This window comes from Schistocerca piceifrons, chromosome X (genome assembly GCF_021461385.2).
Source record: "Schistocerca piceifrons isolate TAMUIC-IGC-003096 chromosome X, iqSchPice1.1, whole genome shotgun sequence".
NCBI lineage: Eukaryota > Metazoa > Arthropoda > Insecta > Orthoptera > Acrididae > Schistocerca > Schistocerca piceifrons.
This window is the reverse complement of record NC_060149.1, coordinates 833,624,810-833,648,053: the sequence shown is the minus strand read 5'-3', so window position 1 is coordinate 833,648,053 and position 23,244 is coordinate 833,624,810. Positions and strand designations below refer to the sequence as shown.

Sequence of the window (23,244 nt, the reverse complement as noted above, 5' to 3'; positions counted from 1 at the left end):
ATTTGAAGAAGTTGGCAGTGCTGTTTTGAATTATTACTGGTAAAGTTGTGGACCAAGGACCAAAATTGCAATACTGTACTATGAAGCTACTACAATATCAGTAAAGGTACAAGTTTAAACGGGTTACTTAAAATTGCAGAGAATAAATTATGCTCAAACAATTCAGAATTGTAAAACAGCCACTTAGAGTTCAGCACAGGCTAGAGGCTCCCAGAGCAGAATATTAACAGCATCTCAGTAAATATACTGGGCAGTTATAATTAACTTTCACTACTTGAGAGGGCCCCATGAAAAATGAGTGATTGTAGAACAATGAAACAGGAAGAGAAATAACAAATGAACTGTAGAAAGAAACAAATTTTATTTTCCATGTGAGAGGGTAACATTTGTTAATTACATACCAAGTTTGCATTCCAGCTACACAGATGTTGGTCAGTGTAATGATCATCTACATCCACGACAGCCTGGACGTTTGTACATGTGGGTGGACGATGGAATGTTCAGCAGTCGTGACACTGCTTGAAGATTGCACATTTCATCCAGCATCCTCAGCCATGTCAACAGTAACTTCTTCAACAATTTTTGGCACAATTGGCCATTGGACTCTCCCAGTAGTAATTCCCAAATTGCCAGTTAATTCAGACTTTGGAATCGTATTCTTTCAACTCTGGTTCAGTGAGAAGACTGCTCATTATTCCCTTACTGTATTAATGATTGTGAAGAGCAGCAGCACTATTGCTGTTGCTTTGATGAAACAGCTTTATGAGTAAAGCCCTGCTCCCCTTGTCCAGACCCATGTTGACTGACTGCAGCTGTAATGCACACTAATGCTTGTGTGTCAACCCTGTGTCACTGTACCAGTACTGACACCTAATGGCAAGTCATGACTGTAACACTACTAACAACGCAAATACTGCAGCGCACAGTCTGAACGTCATTCCTATAAAGTTGGGTACACGTAAAGTAAATAGTTTTCCACATACACTGGCTCAGGTAGCAAAAGTTTAATTATAATCACCCTTGTAACAGCTGGATGATCGTATGTTGATAAGTTGAGATTATTTCTATTCTGAATTGAAACTGAGAGACAGCTAGAAGAAATTAGGTGTGCAAAATACTGAGATGCGAATGAATTAGGACTGTTGTGCTAGCGAAGTGAGCATGCATAGCTAAAACACCTGTCACTGCACCAGTAGGATTTTAAAAAATCTTTTAGAGCAGATTGACTAAAGGTATTGAATGTTACAAATCAGTAGTTCCTCTACTGTACACTATCTGGTCAAAAGTATCAGAACATCTATTAGTGGACATCAATATGAGGTTTGGCCACCCTTCATGTTGATGACGGCTTGAACTTTGATAGACGTTGCCTGGGTGTCTGTGAAATTATGGTGGCCCATTCTTCCTCAAGAGGTAAAACCAAAGATAGGTAGCAATGTTGATCACTGGGGTATGAAGGGAAATTAGTGATCTAACTTCACCCAGGGATCCAAAAGTCAACTTAGGCAGCTTTATAAGGGTTGAAATGTACCAAATGGATTTGTTACTCAGGTGACAGCCCGTGAATAGTCCACATTTGAAGTCACTGTGCTCTCATGACTGACTCATTCTGGTGTTACTTCTTCTCTACTGACAACACAATACTTCCCACCTCCTCTTATACTGGTTGGTCTGACTTTCCTGATATTTATTGGTCAATTCTACATCAGAAAGAGATGTCCAGATACTTTTGATCAGACGGTGTATATGTTACAGGGTGAAAATACAGTGACTAAGAAAAACTAAATCTGAAATTTAAAGCATTATGTACTGAATTTTCAATTATTAAGGTGATTGTGTGTGGTGTGGATATTTATACAAACACTGCTGTGAATTATATCATCATGTCGTCATAGATAGAAAGGTAAGCCCTTAGGTATTACTATTAGGGATCAAATAAAGACCTTTGCTTTACTGTTGTTGATTGTGAGGTTGGAAAGTGGGTAGGCAATATTATTTTTGTGTTCTCAAGCAATAAATGGAGGTACAATCTTCTAAACATGGAGAACACCTTCTTTTTAGGCTTGGGAAACTTGTTTAAAGCAGTAAAATTTTTTGATGCCACTGTGATTTTAAAAACAAGGCACGAGGGACAGTCAAAAGTAAACACCGACACCTACCACAATGGGGCCATTCCGTGAATGGGAGAAAACTTTTCATCTACTACAAGTTTAGCATGAAAGAATTTCGGTAATGTCACATGGAGTGAAGTTGACCAATTTTGGACTTCAAATATTTCTGAAACAAGTAAAATTAATGTACTGGTTTTTCTTTCAGAGCATGGGTATTGAGCTGTATTGATAAAATGTTTGGTGTTTATTATCTTTTGCTGTAACAGGTGGAAAAAAAGTCAGCCAACTTCACTCCACCTTGGGGGTGAAGTTACTGATTATCTGTTATGTGGTAATTGTCAGTTATTCCTGACTCTAGGGTAACTTTATTTGTTCTGGAGCTTTATGAATGACAGAAAATGATTCTGGTATAATATTTAAATTTTAATACTAATTCCAGTGGAACATGCCAAGAAAATTTAAGGACTGAAAAATGTGATCACAATTTTGATTTGTGAAATTCCAGAGAAACACACATTCTTCTTCTTTAGCCCTAAAAACTGGCTGATCACCTAGTGTTTTATCATAACAGCCATGAATCCTGTTTGTCAGTGTTCCTTTGGGAATTTTAGATACTTAGATAGCCTTGTTAATGCTTATTTTTCCATTTAAAATTTCTGTGAGACAGTTCTAAAACACCCAGGCTATATTTCTTAAATTCACCCACGAGTGTACTTACGTGGCATTTTCACACTGACTACCCTTAACAATCTCAACTGTACATTATAACAAACCGATCTACGTGACAAATTCCTAAGTTAACAGACAGACACTTGCAACTGTGACTTCCTCACTCCACCACTATACTGTTAATAGACAATTGTTTCTGCATCCACTGTAACTTTGTTGCTGTGTTCATTAGGTCACAGTGTTGCCACATTCACAGATGTTTGTCATAAAGTAACTGCTGGAGAGAATACGTTCAGCTTCACCCCAGTTCCACCAAGAATTTACAAAGTTTTATTTGTGTGTCCATAAATAAGTAAATATAATAAATTTTACTATTGCTCTAGTTACCATTATGAAGGATCAGTGCATGACACATGACTTAGTTGCTTGGGTTGTTTTATGCCAGTCACACAGATAAAAACTCATTAAAAAACTTAGAGAGAGAAAAAAAACAGTCCTCCTGAAAAGATTAGCATTCTGATACAGGTTCAGAATACTGTACATGTTAGCCATTACCACAAATTAAGAACTTTTGACAGTGAATGTAATAACTAAAATAAAAGAATTTTCATCACCAATGTGCAGTTTTTAAACATCATACATTTTTTGAACTTTGCAGTCAACTTTACCCCAGGGGTCAACTTCACCCCATTTAATGGTATATCTTTACAGATATTCATTGCACAATTATGAAATTTTTGAAATACAGTGAATATCTGGCATTAACCTTGAGATTATCTGCACGCGTGGTTGTATACAAAATGTTTACGCAAAAGCACAACCTTTGAGTCATTGACAGGTGCACATAAAAACATAGAAAACTTGCTAGCTTTTGTAATAAAGCCTTCGTGTCGGAGGTGGGGTGAGTAGAGGGGGGGGGGGGAGGTGGGACACAGGAAGGGGGACTTGAGGTTGGTAACTAGTGACTCAGAGGAAGGCAGCCAGTTTTCTGGCTAGGAATGCGAGACGGAGGGGTGGCAAGTGCACAGACCAGACATGTGATGCACAGGTCTCAGAGCTGGTGGGGAACAATGCCCGATGAAAGTGAAGAGACATGAATTGAGAGATAGTGACAGGACATGGGAAGGAGAAACTGTTGGATGGAGAGTATGCGGACAGTGTGTTAACAGAACTTGGTGCTAGGAAAGTTATAGGAGATAAGCCTGTGACTGGGCTGGACTGGGATAGGAAGTGTGGGGTGGATGGATTGGCCAGGCCTTGCACTGTGTCTTCCACAGTGATACAATTCCCGTGGCAAGGGGTTAGAAGTTGGCATGGCATAGAGGTGGACTAGGATGTTGTGTAGGTTGGGTGGGCGATGGAACACCACTTGAGTAGGGGTGTGAAGGCTCTAGAGGAAGATGTCCCTCATTTCAGGGAACGATGATAGACAATCAAAGCCCTGGTGAAGGACATGGTTCATTTGTTCCTGTCCAGGGTGACACTGGGTGAAGAGGGGGCAGCTCCCTTGTAACTGATTCTTGTGGTTGGTGGGGGAGGGTTAGGGGTATGTGACGATAGAGCATGGAAAATCTGTTTACATACAAAGTTTGGGGGGTGGTGCCTGTTTGTGAAGGCCCTTATAAGAATGCCAGCATACTGGCAAGGGAGTGCTTGTCACTACAGGTCTACATGTGGTCAGACTGTATGGGAGGAATCTTTTGGTGTGAAAGGCAAGACAACTGTCAAAATCAGGTGCTGTTTGTGGATATTGGGTTTAATAATAGACACAAGTGTAGATGAAGCCACCAGAGAGGAGATGGTCAATGCTCAGGAAGGTTGCACATTGGGTTGAGGAGGACTGGGTGAAGCAGATAAGTGAGAAATTATTGAGGCTGAGGAGGATTGAGGATAGGGCATCTTTGCTCTGAGTTCAGATCATGAAGATTTCAACAGTGAACACTCACCAGGTAAGGGGTTTGGGATTTTGGGAGGGTAGGAAGGTTTCCTCTAGATAGCCCACCGTGTGTGTACCCATAGCCATTATGTGGATTTGTTCATACATCTTCCTCTCAAAGGAGAAGTAGTAGTATTGGTAAGGAGTATGGGTTTTGAGTCTGAAAGATGTTAAGAGAGGTAGTGTTTGATTACAGCAAGGCACGGGCATGAGGGATGTTGGTGAATTGGGAGGTGGCATTAACTGTGATGGGTAGGGGTCCAGGAGATAAAGAGGTAGGGGTGATGAACAGTCAGTGAAGGAGGTGGTTAGTATTTTTTGTGAGAGACTAGGTTTCACACAATTAATTGGAGGTGTTGGCCAACAAGAGGGGAAATCTGTTGGTAGAAGCACAATAACCAGCCACAATGGGGCATCAAGGATTGTTGGATTTATGGATTTTGGGGAGCATGTGGAAGCTAGGTGTGCGGGATGCCATTGAGAATACACCAACTACTTTGAGGGGAAGATATATTAACAAATCCACGGCACAACGATGGGCACTTGCCTGGCAAACTACATGTTAACCTTGGTGTGAGCTATCTAAAGGAAATTTTCCTAGCCTCCCCAAACCCCTTGTCTGGTGAGGGCTCATTGACGATATCTTCAAGATCTAGCTTGAGGGCCAAGACATCCTATTCTCATTCCTTTCCAACCTCAACAACTTCTCTCCTATCTGCTTCCTCTGGTTTTTCTCAACCAGAAGTGCCAACTTTCTGGACATTGACGTCCACCTCGCGGTTCCATCCACACCTCTGTCTATATTAAATCCACTAACCGCCTACAGTATCTGCATTTTGGCAGCTGTAAACCCTTCCACACCAAAAGATCACTCTCACACTGCCTGACCACGCATGGTTGTGAGATGTAATGGACAAGATAGTAGCCTCACTGGCAGGAGCTTGTGTGTTTGAATCTCGCCTGGGGCAGTAAATCTTTTTTATTTTTAAATTTTTATCAAAATGACTTTGATCATCATTTTATTTAATCAACTGATTTAAATGTCATTTTTTTATTTCATTCCTTTGTCACATCAATTTAATCATAATATCAACTTCTTCATTTGCTCTCTTTTTTTTCCTATCGATCTTTTTCCACTTGAAACCTTTGTTTGTGAGGTTTTCATTAATTTTGTGTGTTCGTTTAAATTTAATTTCTTTTGTTTTACCACACTGTTTTTTTGTCCACATTAATGCATTCATTAGATCTTTTTTGCATTTTGTTTGAATTTCATTGTAATTATAAATCCATCTTTCCTTTAAATTTTCGTCTGCTGTATTTTGTCTATAGTGCAGTAGGTATTTAGGTTAGGTTTTAAATGTGTGTGTGATGATTACCATGCAAAAAAATTGCCCGGCTGTTAACGAAAACTACATTTTTCACACCACTACACAGTCAGTATAAATAGATTATTTGGCCTTTCATTTCTTAACTGATAGGTTAGAATTGTCAGATAATTTAATATTATAATAGATAAGCATAATTAAATTCATATTCACAAAAATTACAATTGGAAAAAGAATAGTATAAAGAAAAAAATGAAATAAATGAAAAGTTCTTATGCTGATTAAAATAATGTGATAAAGGAAACTGTGTAATCAGAACTTCTTAACATTTTTGAGCATCATGCAAAATTCTAGTACTTTCTTCGTCAATTTCTTGCAAACAAGAACTCACCAGGGTGAATGATTGCAGGGTATGATACCTGGGATCTTAACCTATATCACCCTACATTTAGTTCCATAAAGCCGATCCCACCCTGGATGCCTCTCCTTGTAAGTAGAACTCCATGCATGCATCTGTGAACACTCTTCATATTCTCTCTGTCTTCCATACTGCACTAAGGAGGCAGCTGCACTTAGTTGTCGTCACAGATCTCGTCCAAATTTATTCTGGTGTGTGCAGTGCTTGGCTAGAAATGAAAGTGACAGGAGTAGTAGCTCCCAATGGCCAAGCATTTAGAAAAACTAAAACTTATTGTGTGCGGTGGGCCAGACGCGTCCCATTTATGTTAGTGTAGTTTCCAGACAGCAGTTGATGCAGCATAAAAGAGTACAGAATGGTAATCCCAGGGTTAAGGGATTGAGTCCGTATGCGGAAACTTCATTTGTAATTTTTACATTGCTTACATTGTACAACAAAAATAGTCCTCAGTAGTAAACTGAATGAACAGGTAGCATGAACAGGTAGCCCATTTCGAGGCTTTAGGATGTGACATATCATGTAGTCAAAATATGGATAGCCAGAAAGGAACTAATACTTGCCAATGAATATGTGGCACAATAAAAGGAAATGCTTTTGCCATTTCTGTTACACATTCTTTCACAAGTAAGCCATTACTGAAGCATTTCTGAGCTTTGGATAATTTGAAGCATACTGTACACAATGCAGTTAAAATCTTTTCTCTAAGACTTTATGGTTCGGACAACTCCTTTTTTTTTGTTTAACTTATCAACTGAAGTGCATTGTTTGTCACGAGAGTAACACCTATGTGTCGGCTTTGTGGAGCAAAGAGAAATGTCGAGAAAGATTGTTACCTTTGTTTTGACTAAAGCATTTTTTATGTATTAATCATTGGGGTTTTTCGTTGGAATTATTTACAAAAAAGTACTTAATCTCCCACTCATCATTGTAAATGTGTTTTCCATGTTCTTTGTTTTCAACATTCATAGGAAACATAGTAGAAATACAGTCACAGTAATGACCAGGATAATAGCTACAGAATAACCAAAATGATGGCCTGAAAAGTAGTGGAATATTAAGAGGAATAAAGCTGAAAAAAAAAAACCCGAGAGGAAGCTGACTAACAAAACAGTGATGCCTTTTCGAAGTTGGACGGCGAGTGAAGGTATGACAGTGTACAATTTGAGTAAACAGTCAGAGAGATGCTGCCCCACTTGACAGCTGATATACAGATGAACCAAAGGCTGTGGACAGGCCGTGATAACACCGTGCGTGTTGTGTTGAAGGGGGAGCACTCACCGGAGGGGAATGACTCACAGGCCATACTTTGGCAGGCCTGATATAGGCCTTTCAGCCAATTGGAATCAGAAGCAGTACCTCTGTAAGGTGCTGCCTCTAGACAGGACTTCAAGAACCTTTTTTTGTAATGGATGTTAGTGACAGCAACCGAGCTGTGTAAGTACGAGGTGCCATCCAAAATTTTCAGGACTGGTGCTGCCATCTGGTAAAAACCTTACCACAGAGTATATGACCTGGGACAACAGGAGATCTGGGAAAAACCCAGGAATTTTTTCATCCAGGAGAAATCCGGGAAAAACCTGGGAATATTTTAGAATTCCAGAAAGTTTTCGTTGTTTGAGTTTTCAGTTAAATTTTTGTAACTTTGATTTGTAAGAACCAATACTCTAACAAAGGATGTTACTGTATCTTGCTACTGCCCAAATAATATTGCAGCAATAAAACATGAACGAGAGAAAGAAAACTGAAATAAGACTTACGTTCCAAAGGAAATGCGCCATGTAGAACACCAAAACACAGTGGTCATACAAGCGTCTGCCAACAGCAACATATGTCAAAGGCTTTAGGAAGACTGTGCAGTGCCTCATGACAACAAATTGCTTCCGATAAGCGTGACATCAAAACAGTTTACATTAAATTTGTTTGAGCAGTTGCAAGTGAGCTCATGCACAGTTGAGTCGCGTACGAGTAGTACCTTCTCCCACTTCTGGATACAGAAGTGTGGCAGTTAGCTGTATAAGTAATAGCAGCCAGATGCTACCCGGAAAAATTTTACTGACGCGCCCTAAGTTGGCAGATTCACACATGTGTAACAGGCCTGGCAAACCGGGGTATCTTCCCCGGGTGGCAATTTCAGGGGGCGGCGGCACCAAATTCATATTCTTGACGAAACAGACCTTGTTTCACAAAGCGCCTAGCATCCTGCGCACGTTGGTCTATTGATTGATTTTGAAATGCATCCCTGTAGAATTTTGAACATTTTTGAACAAATTCTAAGTTGATTTCTGAATGAATCGTAAGTTGATTTTTGAATGCGTGCGTAGTGTATGTGATGTGTCTACCAGGGGGATCCCCATTGCATCCAGAAATAAACTTTCCTGCAGACAAAAGGGGCTACACGAGCTGAGCGGAATAAGCCGAAGGGGTGAATGCCAATCACTGTTTATGTGGTTGACTGGGATTGTGAATGATCTGCATTGTTATAATTACTTGCGAAATCCATAGGTTGAGACTACCAGAGTGGAAATAAACGAGTAACAGGAATAAGAGGTAAAAAAGATTACGTATTATCTTCTCAGTGTATCCAAGAAAATGAAATTTTGACACAAAACGTTTGGCCAGACCTTTACACTAGTTGTACAGTGCCCAGATAGCAGTCGCTAAAGTTGTATTCTGGGAGTAGCACGGAAGACGTGTTGTACGAACACTTAATAACGACTAACTGGAGAATAAATGTGGAATAACTAAACCGGTGATTGTGGCGGGGTTAGTGGAGTTAACCGGAGAATAAGTTTTGACACTGGCAGAGATAGTTACAGAATTAGTTATGACAAGGTTGTTTGTTAGGACGAGAAAGGAGAAGAAACGGGGACATCATTTGTATAAAAATTTCGTACTACTACTTTTTGATCTCATGCTTGAGAAGCTGGAGCGTAGAAATGAAATGTGAAACTATTTCCTAACATAAAACCTTTTGTTTGTAGGTGGCCTAATAGGCATTTGATATTGGTACTTCCTGAATTATATTCTGTGGTGTTATTAAAAATGCCAAAACTGTCGTTTATTTGGAGTGTATAACAATTGCTGCAACATTAGGCAGGCCTATTTCATTTTATCTAGCAGACAGTGACAAAATATACGTAATCAGATCAAAAAACCACACCAATCTTGGTTACTATTTGTATTAACAGCTTTTTCAGTATTCGACAACGACATTTCGTTTTTTCATGTAGCAAAACGTTTGACAAACTTTGATAAGGTAATAGATTGTTTCCCAGAAAGGAAAGAATTCCATGTAAAGCTGTATCAGGAGTAGAGAGAAAGAAATGATGGAACTTAAGGATTGAAGAAATGTGTACTGTCTTGCTTGTCTCTTGTCTTTACTGGTTTTATGTATCCTATATTTAATTTTATGTCGTAGAACAGTAAGTTACTAGCTAATAAGCAATAAAGAGTGCAAATTTTCTGCAGAGTTCTTTTTCTTCCAGTTGCAAATAAGCCCATTCAATATTAATTCAGAGTTTTTTTTTAAGAGGGGCAGGATGTCAAACTGGCCGACTGGGAGAAGGAGAGGCACCGCAGGACATTTAAATTTCCACTGACTTGAATATAGTTTGATGGCATCCATTACAAAATATTACACGTTTGAATTTCACAGAGTGAAATACAGTGACGATCAATAGAAAAATGCTGTGCGAAGAGGCGTGACACTGCACTTTGACACACTTACGACCATTTAAAATGTCTCACATTTCCTCGAAAACATATGTTTTATGTATCAGACTCTTCGGAAAGATGTGCGCTACAAAATGAACATATTTTTTTGAAAAGTGTGGCTGTGGCTGAGCAGTTCTAGGCGCTACAGTCTGGATCCGCGCGACTGCTACGCTCGCAGGTTCGAATCCTGCCTCGGGCATGAATGTGTGTGATGTCCTTAGGTTAGTTAGGTTTAAGTAGTTCTAATTTATAGAGGACTGATGACCTCAGATGTTAAGTGCCGTAGTGCTCAGAGCCATTTCAACCATTTCTTGAAAAGTGGATTTTTTAAATTTTTTGCGCCCTGCCTCAAACACTCGAGGGGGGGACACTATCTTGTATTGCCCCGGTTTGGAAATATCATAGATCTGAGGCTGATGCACAGAGCAGTCTGACTTGTAGTGGAGAGGTGAATAGTCCCCACGTGACCCTTGTTTACGTTTTAGTGATTTTGCTGTTTCCTCTTCGTCTATTGCTCTCACGTCAAATGAAAACAAAAAGGATTTTTTCTGTGACCAGGAGCTATCAACTGAATTAAAATACATTCACATAATTATGGAAGGCTAAAATTTGTTGTTAGTTTCAGACTATTTTATTTCCACTTTTCTGACAGTCCAGCATTAATTGCCTTGCAGAACAATGAAGTTTTTTTTGTCGGTTTGCTAAAGAAATTTGACTTTCATTAATCTTTTCCACTGAGGCATTCAATTTATTTGAAACGATATGTGTAATTCCACATTATTGGCTAGTTCTAACTGTTCGCTGAATTTCAAGTGCACATTTTCATCTTCTAACACGTTTGGAATTATACCATAATAAAGAACCAAACATGAGATAATGCAGTGCTGGTACTCCAAGAAAATTTACATCCGAACCTGGACATGCGAATGTGCACTTTAAGCCGAATTATGCATTTTAGTATGGTCCACGAAATTCCGATGCTCTTACAGTATCCGCTAATGTCTTGTAAAAGACATAATGTAAGATCTTTTAATGTCTTACACATACGATCATTCGAGCTTCCTGCGTCATCGTAGCTGCGCGAGTGATGCCTGTTATCTGTCGCTCTCTGGAAACTGCTTAAACAAAACCTATTTCTAACAGGTCATGGGAAAATATTGCGAATGATTGTTTGAAAAGCGTTACTTTCAAAGTAAATTTCCTTTTACGCAAGATGATCTATGTACGAGGATGTACGATGAATTTCTTAAATCACTGAGCATTTGACTCTCATCTAAAAGTAAACTCTTTGAGGATGACCAATATAATTTGGAGCCCAGAAGATCACACATTTATGTTGTTGTTAAAAATTTTACTGGCACATTTCTAATGTATCTTAAAGTGTAACCCGTGCAAAAAAGATCAACATTATATGCGAAAGCTTAGCTTCTCTTGCAGCTTATTAATCTTCGAGACTAATATGTGAAAGCTTTTTTCCCCTTGTAGCAACACTGTGTATATTAATTTCAACCATTAACGTTTCCTATTTGTGTGTTCGCACTACTTTACGGTGATATTCCTATTGGGTGACTACATCACGTCCTGTGCCCTGAATATCCTCTGTCATTGGCTGGCGAGATCACGTAACATGAGCTATGACTGGCTTACAAAAGTACATCGCAATCTCGATTTCAATGCTTCGGAAAGTAACATGCGGTGTTTGTTGGAATTCGAATTTATACTTTCTAACATAAATATATACAGTGTAGATGTTGCTGCACATCAGACATCTTTCCAAAGTAAATATATATTCTCTAAGTCCAGTGATCACACACAAGTGCCCACCCACCATCCCCACACCTAATACCACCCAACACAGACTTATTTAATTACTTATTTAACTACTGTGATGTCCCAGGGAGCATCCCAGAGTGCCCCAGAGGTGCATCCCAGAGTGCCACAGAGAGCTACAACACTAAGAAGAATCGCTTCTCGGCTTTTGGCAAGATCAATGTGTAGTCTTCTTTCATAACTATAAACAAGATAAAAATTACAGATAAGAAATTTTATAAGATAAGAAAAGTACCATAAGACGACAAGAAGCATAACAAGTAAGCCTTTTATACTTGTTATGCTTCTTGTCGTCTTATGGTACTTTTCTTATCTTATAAAATTTCTTATCTGTAATTTTTATCTTGTTTATAGTTATGAAAGAAGACTACACATTGATCTTGCCAAAAGCCGAGAAGCGATTCTTCTTAGTGTTGTAGCTCTCTGTGGCACTCTGGGATGCACCTCTGGGGCACTCTGGGATGCTCCCTGGGACATCACAGTAGTTAAATAAGTAATTAAATAAGTCTGTGTTGGGTGGTATTAGGTGTGGGGATGGTGGGTGGGCACTTGTGTGTGATCACTGGACTTAGAGAATTCAGCGCTGGCTGAGCGCCTCCGGCACCGCTATATATATTTACTTACTGACTTAGCCGCTCGAGCGCGCCTATATATTTTTACTTGTCTCTGTTGCTGGAAAATCAAACTTGCGCAACTTCCGGCAGTGTTATTCTTATGGAGATTAGAGCGCTGATAAGGAAGTTGACTGAATTTCGTTTCCTAAGGTGACAGGAAATTCTACGCCGGTGTATAAAACCATAATCATATTCAAAGGGTTGATAAGTTTTACAGTTTCGAGGAATAGCATACTGTCATGTAACACAGAAAAAGTTTATTTTCACCTGGAAGAAAGTTTATTTTTTACTGGGAAATCCGGGAAAAATCCGGGAATTTTTTTTCCTTGTCCATGTATACACCCTGCTTACCTTTGGACTAATGGTCACCATCACACTCGAAGCAGTTCCCATCTGCAAGTACACTCTGGTCCCAGCACTTCTGCCACTGGTCAAACGTTTTCTGGAAGTCCTGTTCTTTGAGGGTGTTTATCACCGCCAGCAATGCTTCTTGAATCATCTCAAGAGTGTCGAACTGACGGCCTTTCAACTTGAGTTTCAGTTTTGGGAACTGCGCAAAGTCGCAAGGTACCACATCTGGCAAGTACGGTGGGTGGGGTACAACTGCCATGTTGTTTTTTGCTAAAAAGGTCCTGGTGAGCAAGGACATGTGACAGGACGTGTTGTCGTGATGCAGCAGCCAGTTCCCTTGACGCCAAAGTTCAGGCCATCATTGCCGCATCTTTTCACGGAACCGTCACGAATGTCACAGTAGTACACGGAATTCACTGTTTGGTTGGGTGCAACAAATTCTTTTTGCACAGTTCTCTTGGTATGATGTCATGCTCTTCACATTGCTCTTCACCTGTCTCACTTTTTTGGGTCTTGGAGAGCCCTATCTCTTCCACTGGGACGATTGTTGCTTTGTCTCTGGGTCATAACCATTAATCCACCTCTCGTTGCCGGTGATAACCCGTGGCAAGAAGGTTGGATCATCAGATGTGGTCTGACGAAGGTCCGTGCACACTTCAACCCAATTGTTGAAGTTTGGCAACAATGTCTGGCATTGTGCAGCTAACGGTCCTTCCAGTGTGAGCATCATCTTCAATGTCTGTACGGCCAGCCCTGAACCGAGTATGCCCCTCAAACACACATGTACAGCTCATGCTCTGTCCCCCAAACACTTGTTGAATCATTTCTAGGGTCTCCGTAGCACTTTTCCTGAGATTTGTACAGAATTTGATACACACGCACTGTTCTGTTCATAGATCCATCGTAAAATCGCCACACACAAAACACAGAGTATTACGGAAATCACTGTGGACACACAACACGTCCTCCCAGCTGAATGCCACTCCACACACTGGCTCATCAGATATGCAGCTCTCGCCACCTAGTGGTGCAAAGATCTAATACTCCTACTTTCCAGATGGCAGCACCAGTCCCAAACATTTTGGATTCCACCTCGTATTCACTCTTAAAGCCTGCCTAGTCAGTTTGGACTACCAACCCTTTAGGATTAGGTAAATCCCCCTTCACCCTGCAGCTGAAAACAGTCTGAGCCGACCATTAAAGTGAACGGGGCTAGAACTCCTGGGTGGCCAGGAAATTAGAGGTCGCTTTAGGGCCTGTGTGTACACAGTCTGTCTGTAGTCTTAATAAATGCTGGTACACTATTTTCCACATTATCAGAGTGAATTAATTTTAATGCATAATTTAGTTGCAGGCATGGGTCATTGGCTGGTTAGCTGTTTAAATACTGAAATACATCTCTATGACCCCAACTTTCTTGTAGCTGAACTGTGTATGAATTAGAAGACTGGCTATCCTTAACATTTTTAGCTGTGTGCTGTTAAGATTGAGAAGAACTGGTTCATTAATTTTGTGCAAATTCTCATTGTTAGTGTCTGACTGCCTGCCAAAAATTTCAATCTCAACAAAGAATTATGTAATTCATATTATTGTTGAAATACACTATGTGCTGCATATCTGCAATGTTGGTGATATAGGTAAATAGGAAAGCTATGTCATGCAATATGTAACAAAGAATGTTATATTATTGTGTGAAATAGAATGTCTTCTGTACATGTCTAGTTGATGGGTGTGAGTCAGTCAGTGATCATAAAAGTGAACTGAATTTTATTTGATCCTGTAGGATTATATGGTATGCAGTGAATGTGCATGTAAAATAGGACATGTCAAAAATACAAAAACCTTCATTATCAAATACTTCCTAACTATTCTAACATCATTGATTATAATTAACAATATTTACAAATTTAATGTGAGCAGTACTCATGAACACCAAAATTCACCAGATAGTTTTTTAAGTTATTTGAAAACTTAGTGTCATGTATGTTGTCACACTTCTTAGTAATTTGATACCTGAGTAATGGGGTCCTTTTTCAAGCATTGCCAGTCAGAGGGGTATGCTTCATATGTCATTCTTCCTGTGTGTGCTGTGGGTGTGTACACTTGCATTTGTAGTCCTCTCTGCAGTATCTTTTGTAACATGTAGTATAGTTTAATATATGTACAAGGAGGAAAAAGTTAAGATGTGTAGTCTTTTGAAGCAGTTCTGCATGTTTCAGAGGTTTTTCTTCTTAATATGATTCTGACTATTTTTTTAAAGTGAACACCCTTTTTATCTCTTGAATATTTGAGTTTTCCCACACTACCACATACACTGTAGGTATGGCTCGAAGAGTCCATGGTATACTGTGCACAAGTCCATGACATACTGTGCTCAGAAGCTGTTTGTCTGCATGCTGTGCTAGCTGCATTTTTATAAATATGATAGAGCTGAGTTTCTTACAGACAGAATTAATATGTTTTTTTCCATTTCAGCTTGTTATCCATCATAATACCTAAAAATCTAGTGGGTTCCACTTCTCCTAGTCTTGTTTCATCCGCCTCTAAACCCATGTGCACAGCCTTCTTATTAATTCTGAACACTGCATACATAGTCTTTTATAGGTTTATAACAATTCCATTTTCCAGGATCCATAGAGCTGTGGTGTTCGCAGACATGTGTGCTCTTCTCTCTAGCTGTGTCACAGTTTGGTCATTGTTCAGTATTGTCATGTCACCTGCATACAATATTTTCTTCTCTTTCCCGTCAACACCTATGTGATTAACAAACAGATTAAACAGCAATGGCCCCATTACTGATCCCTGCGGCACTCTGTATTTGATGGTTTTGGTTTCTGACTGATATGCATCCCCTATTGATACATATTACTTCTTGTTTCATATGTATTATTCTATCCACTTCCCTGCTTGCCCTCGAATACCATAGTTTTCCAATTTTCTTATCAGTATTTCACAGTCAACAGTGTTGAATGCTTTGGAGGGACCCAGAAACATTGCAGATACAACTTGTTTTTCATCTAAGGACTGTATAATGTATTCTGTCAGATTGACAATTGCTCATTCCATAGATCTACTCTTCCTGAAACCGTGTTGTGATCATATGAGAATGTTGTATTTGTCCAGATAGTCAACTAATCAGTTATACATAAGCATTTCCAGGATTTTTGAGAAACCTGATATCAGTGAAATTGGCCTGTAGTTGTTGGTGGGGTTGTCCTTATCGCCTTCTTTTACGCTGATACCCCTCTGCTCATCTTCAGTTTTTCTGGAAAAAATTCCATCTCTGAGAGAGCTGTTTGGTATGTCCAACAATGGTGAGATTATTTGCTCACTTACTTGCTTTATTACATGATTTGATATTTCACCATCACCAGCTGATTTACTGGACTGCAGTTTCTTTATAGTTTCCCTGAGTTCATCTTCTGTGACTGGTTTCAAGAACATGGTTCTACTTGATTTTTGTGATAACTTAGTAACCTTGCTTTGTGGACTGTGTCTTTCCAGTTTTAAGTTCTCTACTACATTTATGTTGTTATCATTGAATATGTTAGCTGTTTCTCTACCATCTGTAACCATTGTGTTGTTGGTATTTAATCCTGCTTTAGGATTTTTATGCCTTTTCTGGGCACATGAGCTTATATTATTGCATAATATTAATACTACAGATGATTCCTTTGTTGTACCATTTTTACTTAAGTTAATGTTATTAGCTCTTAAACTATACCTATGTGCAGAACGTAAGCATGGAAGTAACTTTCATTTGACATTACTCCCAAGTGGCATTGCTCAATGACAAATCACAGCCATGTAACATAGCTCGATGAAATTTGTACTGCACATCGAAAGAACTGCTGCAGTATAGTATTGAAGGTAACTGAAAGAAATATTCTGTGAGACAAATAGGTATGACAGTTTTATTCAATGACAACCATTACACTGAAGTTACCATAATTGTTGATGGTCCCCTGGACATTACAAAAGGTGTGTGATCACAATGAACAGTGATGCGTGCTCTGCAATGTGCTTCCATGAAGGCCAAAAGGTTGTAAGGGTTTCTTGGAGGAGGGCATTCCATTCTCTGCCAGTGCAGTTGACAACTACTTGGATGGTCATCGATGCATGTGGCCGTGCTGCAGTACATCTCCCCAAACCATCCCACACATGCTTGATAGGATTTAAGTTGGGTGAACATGCAGGTTAGTCCATTCACCAAATGTCCTCTCATTCCAAGAGCTGCTCCACCAACACTGTTTGGTTTGACTGTGCATTTGAAAGATACTGAGGTCAGTACACCCATGCCAAATTATGCCTCCCCATACCACCATACTTGGGTGTGTTACTTGTTCCCACCTCTTGCCATATGAGGGTATGTCCAGCATTGTCCAACATTATTGTTTTGGTGGTCCACCAAACATTTGGGCATCAGAGCAAAGTAGAAATTTTTTGAGCTAAACTGAGTCACTGGTTTCATGTGATTAACAGCAGGGGAATTAATGTAATGAACTACCATGGCAAACATCAAAACATGTACATCTACATGGATACTCTGCAAATCACATCTAAGTGCCTGGTAGAGGGTTAATCGAACCACCTTGACAGTAATTCTCTATTATTCCAATCTTGTACAGTGCATGGAAAAAACTAACTCCTATATCTTTACGTTCTAGCTCTGATTTCCCTTATTTTATTATGAAGATCATTTCTTCCTACGTAGGTCGGCGCCAACAAAATATTTTCACATTCGGAAGATAAAGTTAGTGATTCATATTTCGTGAGAAGATTCTGCCACAATTAAAAAGCCCCTTTGTTGTAATGATTTCCATCCCAAATCCTGTATCATTTCAGTGACACTCGCTCCCCTGTTTTGCGATAATACAAAATGTGCTGCCCTTCTGTGAAATTTCTCTATGTACTCTGTCAATCCTATCTGGTAAGCAGTATTCTAAAAGAGGACGGACAGGTGTAGTGTAGGCAGTCTCTTCAATAGATCTGCTACATTTTCTAAGTGTCTTGCCAATAAAACGCAGTCTTTGGTTAGCCTTCCCCACAACATTTTCTGTGTGTTCCTTCCAATTTAAGTTGTTTGTAATTGTAATTCCTAGGTATTTAGTTGAATGTGCAGTCTTAAATTTGACTGATTTCTCATGTAACTGAAGTTTGTGTGGTACAGTGTCAAAACATCTCTTCACACTCGTGTGAATGACCTCACACTTTTAATTATTTAGGGTCAATTGCTAATTTTTGCACCATACAGATATTTTTTCTAAATCGTTTTTCAATTTGTTTTGATCTTTTGTTGACTTTCCTAGTCGATAAATGACAGCGTCATCTGCAAACAACCAAAGATGGCTGCTCGGATTGTCTCCTAAATAGTTTATATAGATGAGGAACAGCAAAGTGCCTATAACAGTAACTTGGAGAACACCAGAAACCACTTCTGTTTTACTTGATGACACTCTGTCAGTTACGATGAACTGTGACCTCTCTGACAGAAAATCATGAATCCAATCACATAACTGAGATGATATTCCATAAGCACGCAATATCACTACAAGCCGTTTGTGTGGTACAGTGTCAAAAGCCTTCTGAATCAGTTTGAAATCCCTTGTCAACAGCACTCATGTGAGTAAAGACAAAAACAAAGTTTATTTAACTTTTGGAAGTAATGATAAATATGCTCTCCATGAAAATGATGCATGTTCACCTGTCGAAATATTGATGATGTTCCCCAGCTGCCTTCCCATAAGTTAACGAAATGTTCGATGTGTGATAGAAGCTCAAATTACATATTATAGTACATATTTTAAAATTTGTATTGTTTCTAAACACCTCCCCCCCCCCCTCCCCCCCCCCCCCCCCCCCCCCACACACACACACAAATTGTTGTTAATCTGTCCTTTGGTGACTAATTTATGTCCTACTAGCGCATCTGAAAGCAGACATGTAAGTCTCCAGGCTTTTTGGTAAAGGCACTCACGGCCCTGAAATCAATAATAATTTGTGCTGCCACCTTTCCATAAAAATGATGATGATATTATTATTCTTTTAATTTAATTTAATTTAATTTTAATGTATTTTTTTAATTGATTTGTTTGTCCTGCTAAGGACCTCATGAAAAAACTTAAATCTTTCCTTTCTTTCTTTTCCAGGAGTTTTTCGTTTGTTCCCTACGTTTTGCTCTTCCTCCTCCTGTTCATGTTGTGCCTGTCTTTCTCTCTGTTTTCTCCAGGAAGCCATTGGAATATCAAAATGGGTCCATCTCCGTATCTGGTGGCATTTGGTCTGCATCCATAGCCCATGTGAGGGCCAGCTAAAATAACGCCTTCATACTTACAATCTCAGTTTTAAACGTGAATTGTCACACACAAATTTCCTGACAAGATAATGATGATTATTGTTATTATTGATGGTGGTGGTGATGGAGGCAATCACTGAAAGTTTGGGATTTTATCTGACTTTTATCCAAGGAGTACATTGCAAAAGACTTCATAGTCACATTATGACAGATGTTCTCATTCATTATTTTTTCATTAATTCACTGTGTTTATCCAACCATTTGGCACCAGTTGTCAATTTCTTGTCTCAGAACATCTCAAATGTCGCCATAGTTATTCTGAAGATGTTTCAGCTTTGTGTACTTTTTGGCCATATGCGCACTTCCTCTAGACCTTTGTCAACATTCTGCACCATGTACTAGGGATTGCCCCCCCCCCCCCCTCCAAACCCCGTCACCACCCTCTCCCTCCCTGGCTTCAAGTCAGAGATGTTGAAGTTGATGTGACATAGCTGTTGGATCCTTCCCATCTGTTATGACTCTCATAATTAACCAAACTCTTTGGCTAATTTTTGTCATATTTTTCCATACATTTACCTAGTGGCATGTATACTTTCTAAAAAATCTCAAGTTCTTATTTAGACTAAGTATCACTAAAATTTATAGTTCCGTTTATTCTTTCCACTACAATGATTCAAGAAGTAATGTTGGTTTAGCAATATAGCATGTTAATTAAAGGTTACAGCTAATTACAGTTAGCACTATAGTTTGATACATGAAAAACTTTGTGAGCTAATCAGCTTAGTTACATATAATGTCCCACATAAACACAGAGCTAAGCAGTCCGACTTTCCTATAAAGTACTTTAAATTATCCAAAACTAATTATCTTCTAAAATCATTAAATTCAAAGTTCATAGCCCATGCCAATTTCCATCACACATTTTGTCATAACTACTGTTAGATTTTGAATTTTGACTGCATACATTTGTTGCCTTAATTTTTCTGTAAAAATAAGGTACAGCATTGATTAATTTACTTGCTAATCAGTTATTTCATGTATTTTACCATATGGCAATCGTGTGTAAATAGGGGGACACACATTGCATGAGGAGAATTCTTTGCATGTATTTTTATAAATTTCTGACCACCATCATTTTCTGTAAACCAAAATCACATTAGTTTTGCTAGTTCTTCCAAAACAATAAAATCTAGCCTAGCCAATTTTCAAAGCATAATGTAACATACAAAATAACAGCTCATTGTAGTGTCCATCTATAAGTAGTCAGACATCACCAGAAATTGGCAGTTCACAATTTGTAAGTTCACAAGTAAGACTTGTGTTGGGCACACTCACAATGTTAACTCACACCAATACTGCACACATTCAGTATATGAAAATATGCACACTGAAAACCACAAAACTTGAGAACTTTAATGTTTAAAGACTTGAGAGTGATTTCTGTAACCTAAATTAGGAACATTTTAATTGAACTGTGTTGTGATGAGTAAGAGTGTGGAATGTCATTGTTATCGATACAAGCGATAGTTAGACAAACTGAAGCTCATTATGAACTGGGTTAATTGAACTACCAAAGTTTAGTATTTTCTCTAATAAACTGCTACTGGGTAGTGCTAAGTATGAACTGTGACATTTTAGAGTAAATGTGAACTGTGTTGTTGTGCCACAGCATAATCATTACCTTTGCCATTGTAATCATAGGGGTGATCTAGTCCAGCATGCTGATAAACGTTTGTACTTGACAAGCTGTCACCGTTATTAATAATCCTAGTGAAGAATAAATGTGTGCATGAGTGCAAACTAAACTGAGGTGCCATATACATCTTTGCTGAAACACCGTCCCACACTCAATTACACTTTCAGCTTTTAGGTGATTAAAAGTGGTGCTACTGAGGAGAGATTACGAGAACCTGGTCAATGTTTTGTCCATTTGGAAGCATTTGTTCATTCTAGGTGGTCACAAAACAGAATTCTGTGTTTGATGTCTTCAATTTATTCTATTTTGCATTATATTTCTTCTTTCTATTTGTGTACTGTGAGATTCTGTTTTTAAAAATTTTGACCTAGTATGTCGTATAAGATAGTCCTGTGTTTTGGTTCTGTTTTGGCTGGTGTTTCTTAGTTGCTTTCTTTCTTTCTTTCTTTGCCCAAAGAAAGACATTTCTTCAAAATCAGTTCACAGATATATAGCTGCATATCATTTTCTCCTTGTCAAATAATGTACTCAAATGGTTTTCAACTTGTCCATCTTGTCATAAATTTCAGTATTATCTCTTGCATACCTCTAGCTTATGATCTTCTGTGAAAAATGTAAAAGAAATATGTTTTTGAATTTACTTAAAATGTTGTACTTTGTTACGTTGATTGCTAAAATTCTGCAGTAGTTTTGTTATGAAGAGCTATATGTATTGTGTGAAAATATTGTTCTGAGTGTTACTAGGGAATTCTTGCACAAAAAAGTGAAAAAAAATGCACAAAGATTGAAAGAAAATATTGATCTTTCAAAATGTTCATATTTAGTATCTGTGTGTAGCCATTTTGTGATATTTAGTTGCTGTGTAGCCATTATGCTGCTCCTGACAAAGAATACAAATATTACAGATATTATATATATATCAGTCAGAACCTTTATTTTAACTCAATGGCCAGAAGATACGTGGCTTAAATACACTCCTGGAAATGGAAAAAAGAACACATTGACACCGGTGTTCAGACCCACCATACTTGCTCCGGACACTGCAAGAGGGCTGTACAAGCAATGATCACACGCACGGCACAGCGGACACACCAGGAACCGCGGTGTTGGCCGTCGAATGGCGCTAGCTGCGCAGCATTTGTGCACCGCCGCCGTCAGTGTCAGCCAGTTTGCCATGGCATACGGAGCTCCATCGCAGTCTTTAACACTGGTAGCATGCCGCGACAGCGTGGACGTGAACCGTATGTGCAGTTGACGGACTTTGAGCGAGGGCGTATAGTGGGCATGCGGGAGGCCGGGTGGACGTACCGCCGAATTGCTCAACACGTGGGGCGTGAGGTCTCCACAGTACATCAATATTGTCGCCAGTGGTCGGCGGAAGGTGCACGTGCCCGTCGACCTGGGACCGGACCGCAGCGACGCATGGATGCACGTCAAGACCGTAGGATCCTACGCAGTGCCGTAGGGGACCGCACCGCCACTTCCCAGCAAATTAGGGATACTGTTGCTCCTGGGGTATCGGCGAGGACCATTCGCAACCGTCTCCATGAAGCTGGGCTACGGTCCCACACACCGTTAGGCCGTCTTCCGCTCACGCCCCAACATCGTGCAGCCCGCCTCCAGTGGTGTCGCGACAGGCGTGAATGGAGGGACGAATGGAGACGTGTCGTCTTCAGCGATGAGAGTCGCTTCTGCCTTGGTGCCAATGATGGTCGTATGCGTGTTTGGCGCCGTGCAGGTGAGCGCCACAATCAGGACTGCATACGACCGAGGCACACAGGGCCAACACCCGGCATCATGGTGTGGGGAGCGATCTCCTACACTGGCCGTACACCACTGGTGATCGTCGAGGGGACACTGAATAGTGCACGGTACATCCAAACCGTCATCGAACCCATCGTTCTACCATTCCTAGACCGGCAAGGGAACTTGCTGTTCCAACAGGACAATGCACGTCCGCATGTATCCCGTGCCACCCAACGTGCTCTAGAAGGTGAAAGTCAACTACCCTGGCCAGCAAGATCTCCGGATCTGTCCCCCATTGAGCATGTTTGGGACTGGATGAAGCGTCGTCTCACGCGATCTGCACGTCCAGCACGAACGCTGGTCCAACTGAGGCGCCAGGTGGAAATGGCATGGCAAGCCGTTCCACAGGACTACATCCAGCATCTCTACGATCGTCTCCATGGGAGAATAGCAGCCTGCATTGCTGCGAAAGGTGGATATACACTGTACTAGTGCCGACATTGTGCATGCTCTGTTGCCTGTGTCTATGTGCCTGTGGT

The 23,244-nt window shown here is 39.8% G+C and overlaps 1 protein-coding gene across 3 annotated transcripts in view; it reads left to right on the top strand.

Annotated features, from left to right (window-relative positions):
• Nucleotides 1-23,244, top strand: part of LOC124721240 (AP-3 complex subunit mu-1) — a 164,236-nt gene that overhangs the window by 116,303 nt on the left and 24,689 nt on the right. The window lies entirely within an intron of this gene.